Source organism: Pelophylax lessonae (assembly GCF_965119305.1).
Source record: "Pelophylax lessonae genome assembly, chromosome: 7".
In the NCBI taxonomy this organism is placed as follows: domain Eukaryota; kingdom Metazoa; phylum Chordata; class Amphibia; order Anura; family Ranidae; genus Pelophylax; species Pelophylax lessonae.
The window spans coordinates 6,289,512-6,293,847 of NC_138774.1; positions in this window are offsets into that span (position 1 = coordinate 6,289,512).

Below are 4,336 nucleotides of genomic sequence, written 5' to 3' on the forward strand. Positions count from 1 at the left end.
TACAGCTTGTATAACAGTGTAAATTTACTGTCCCCTCAAAATAACTCAACACACAGTCATTAATGTCTAAACCGCTGGCAACAAAAGTGAGTACACCCCTAAGTGACAATCTCCAAATTGGGCCCAAAGTGTCAATATTTTGTGTGGCCACCATTATTTTCCAGCACTGCCTTAACCCTCTTGGGCATGGAGTTCACCAGAGCTTCACAGGTTGTCACTGGAGTCCTCTTCCCCTCCTCCATGATGACATCACAGAGCTGGTGGATGTTAGAGACCTTCCCCTCCTCCACCTTCTGTTTGAGGATGCCCCACAGATGCTCAATAGGGTTTAGGTCTGGAGACATGCTTGGCCAGTCCATCACCTTTACCCTCAGCTTCTTTAGCAAGGCAGTGGTCGTCTTGGAGGTGTTTGGGGTCGTTATGTTGGAATACTGCCCTGCCCCCCAGTCTCTGAAGGGAGGGGATCATGCTCTGCTTCAGTATGTCACAGTACATGTTGGCATTCATGGTTCCCTCAATGAACTGTAGCTCCCCAGTGCCGGCAGCACTCATGCAGCCCCAGACCATGACACTCCCACCACCATGCTGGACTGTAGGAAGACACACTTGTCTTTGTACTCCTCACCTGGTTGCCGCCACACACGCCTGACACCATCTGACCCAAATAAGTTTATCTTGGTCTCATCAGAGCACAGGAGATGGTTCCAGTAATCCATGTCCTTAGTCTGCTTGTCTTCAGCAAACTGTTTGCAGACTTTCTTGTGCATCATCTTGAGAAGAGGCTTCCTTCTGGGACGACAGCCATGCAGACCAATTTGATGCAGTGTGCGGCGTATGGTCTGAGCACTGACAGACTGACCCCCCACCCCTTCAACCTCTGCAGCAATGCTGGCAGCACTCATACGTCTGTTTTCCGAAGACAACCTCTGGATATGACGCTGAGCACGGCACTCAACTTCTTTGGTGGACCATGGCGAGGCCTGTTCTGAGTGGAACCTGTCCTGGTAAACCGCTGTATGGTCTTGGCCACCGTGCTGCAGCTCAGTTTCAGGGTCTTGGCAATCTTCTTATAGCCTAGGCCATCTTTATGTAGAGCAACAATTATTTTTATCAGATCCTCAGTTATTTGCCGTGAGTTGCAGTGGCGGCCGGTGTGTTGGGGGCGCACGGGTGCCGCCCCCCCCATCCATGCGTCGGGCCCCCTAATCTGCATGCGGGGCACCGGACACATGGAGTTAATGTTTTTTTTTCTGAAGCACGTGATTGGAGCCTGAGGCTCTAATAGGCTTCAGTAAAGGGTGGACCCGGGGCGCAGAGCAGTGCGCCCCGGGCCCACCCATTGTTTGACAATAGTGAATGAAAATTTGCTATTGTCACATGGATCCTCCTCCTGGCCAATCAGAAAGCGGGTCCGAGACCCGTTCCTGATTGGCCGAAAGGCGAAACTTTGCCATTGGCGGAGGAGGACGATGACGGAAGACGCCGGGAGACTGAGCAGAAGCCGCCGCTGGATCAGGTAAGTGAACTGGTCGTTCTCTGCACGCTGTGGCACTCTGCATTAATGGGGGGCACGCTGTGGCACTCTGCATTGATGGGGGGCACGCTGGTCACTCATTTTTCTGTTTTTGCCCCCCCCCCCCAAAAAAAATTTTGAGCACCAGCCGCCACTGATGAGGTGCCATGTTGAACTTCCAGTGACCAGTATGAGAGAGTGAGAGCGATAACACCAAATGTAACACACCTGCTCCCCATTCACACCTGAGACCTTGTAACACTAACAAGTCACATGACACCGGGGAGGGAAAATGGCTAATTGGGCCCAATTTTGGACATTGTCACTTAGGGGTGTACTCACTTTTGTTGCCAGCGGTTTAGACATTAATGGCTGTGTGTTGAGTTATTTTGAGGGGACAGTAAATTTACACTGTTATACAAGCTGTACACTCACTACTTTACATTGTAGCAAAGTGTCATTTCTTCAGTGTTGTCACATGAAAAGATAGAATAAAATATTTACAAAAATGTGAGGGGTGTACTTACTTTTGTAAGATACTGTAGCTCTGACATATATCGCAGTGCTGTACAGAGATCACTGAGCCAGTCACATCAGTCTCTGTACCAGAGGAGCTTACACTCTAATGTCCCCCCACAGATCACTGAGTGCTATTTGCCTGCAAGGTGCTGGATTAACCCTTACAATACCAGACATTCTCTGATCCTGGCTTCTTCCTATGACCTATAGGTGATTTAACCCAGGTAGTGCTGGGTGCTGTTTACTTTGTGGCCACAAGGGGGGGGGGGGGTTAAACCCCAACAGGGCTTTCTCCCAGACAGCCTATGAGGGGCCAAGAGCAGATTTAACCCCTACAGCACTACTAGATGGTGTTCATCCATCGGAGAATGGGTGATGGAATCTCACTTCCTGAATGTCTCTGATTGGATACCCAGCAGGGTTATGACTTTTAGATCCGTTAACCCCTGCTGTTCCAGGTGATTATGTTTTTTTTTTTTTCTGGCGTGAAAGGGTGCTGAGTTAACTCTTTCCTGTCTATCTCCATTCTAACACATATGTAGATAATAAAATATATTTTAGCATCACTTTAATTACACTTGGAGATGGTTTAACCCCTGCAGTGCTGAATGAAGTGATATTTTTAGATTCGATGTAGCAATTTTCAGTGCAGAAAATCCATTGTTAGCCAGAAGGTTTAACCCCTTTGTTGCTGGCTGGTATTTGTTGGTTACTTTAACACATGCAGTGCTGGATGCTATCCCCGGGACGAATGGAAGACTGAGAGGATCAGTGATTTAACCCCTTCTGCACCAGGCAATATTTATTCTCCAGAGTCAAGTTTAGTTCATTTTGCTGGATTAACCCCTGCAGTGCTGGAGGTGCGTTCTTTAGACACCTGTTTCTGTCGCACTTAACCCCTGCACTGCCAGGAATTTCAGTGTTATCCTTGCATGTCATGATTAACCCCGGCATTGCTGGATGTTATATATGCTCAGAAGGTGCTATATGTGGGCGGGGGCAAATTTAACCTCTGCTGTGCTGAATGCCCTTAACTGTCAGGATAGGCAGACAGCACGCTATAACCTGCAGCAGAATTTAACCCCTGCTGTGCTGAATGCTCTTAACTGGCAGGATAGGTAGACGCCGGCACACTATAACCTGCAGCAGAATTTAACCCCTGATGTGCTGAATGCTCTTAACTGTCAGGATAGATGGATAGCCCCCTATTAGCTGCAGCAGAATTTAACCTCTGCTGTGCTGAATGTACATTGCTGCACCTTCTGGTCTGACATAGGCAGTGCACTATAATATATTTAGATTGTAAGCTCTTATGGTCAGGACCCTTGTATTAAATGATATTGTAGCGGTTCTTTCCCTTTGTATTATGTACAGCGCTGTGCACACTGCTGGCACTTTATAATATCTGTATTAATAATAATCTATACCCTGTGAATAGTTTAACCCCCGCTGAGCCGGATAACATTTGTTCTCTGAAAATTTTAAAACTGTTTTGTTCTTCAATGAACAGTTGAATTAACTCTTACAGTGCTGGACCATGATCAGTGCACTTGACTTCCACCTACAACGTGGGGCTGGTTTAACCCCTGATGCACTGGATGATTTTTGCCCAGCTTCTTTCTTGCATTAAAAGGTTTCTGGGTTAACCCCTGCTGGTGCTGGTGGCTCAACAGATTGTCAGCTCCTTGTATAAAAGGTGTCTGGGTTAACTCTTGCTGTTCTGAACACTCTGTTCCCTCTTATTACCCAGGGAGGGCTTAACCCCTGCTGTACTGGATGCAATTTCTCCTAGAGATTTTCAGTTCTTTCTTGTACATGAGGGTTGCTGGATTAACCCTTGCAGTGCTGGACCATGATCCGAGAACTTGTCTTCCACCTATAACTTGTGGCTGGTTTAACCCCTGATGCACCAGGTTTCTTGTCTGAAGGGTTTCTGGATTAACTCTTGCAGTGCTGGACATAATAATCACAAGCAGCTTCCCTAGAACGTATGGAATAATTAACCCCTGGTGTGCTGGGTGCTTTTTAACCTGGTTCTTTTTTGTATGAAAGGTTTCTGGATTAACACTTGCAGTGCTGATTATATAATCAAAGGGCTCTGCTTCCTGCTAGAGCTCATAGATGACTTAACCCCTGCAGTGCTGAATGCAGTTTGCCCTCCAGAGTCAGATTTGTTTCTTGGACATGAGGGGTTGGTGGATTAACTCTTGCAGCACTTGTCTTCTATAGCTTGTGGCTGGCTTAACCCCTGAGATGATTTTAGGCCAGGTCCTTTCTTGCATTAAAATGTTTCTGGATTAACCC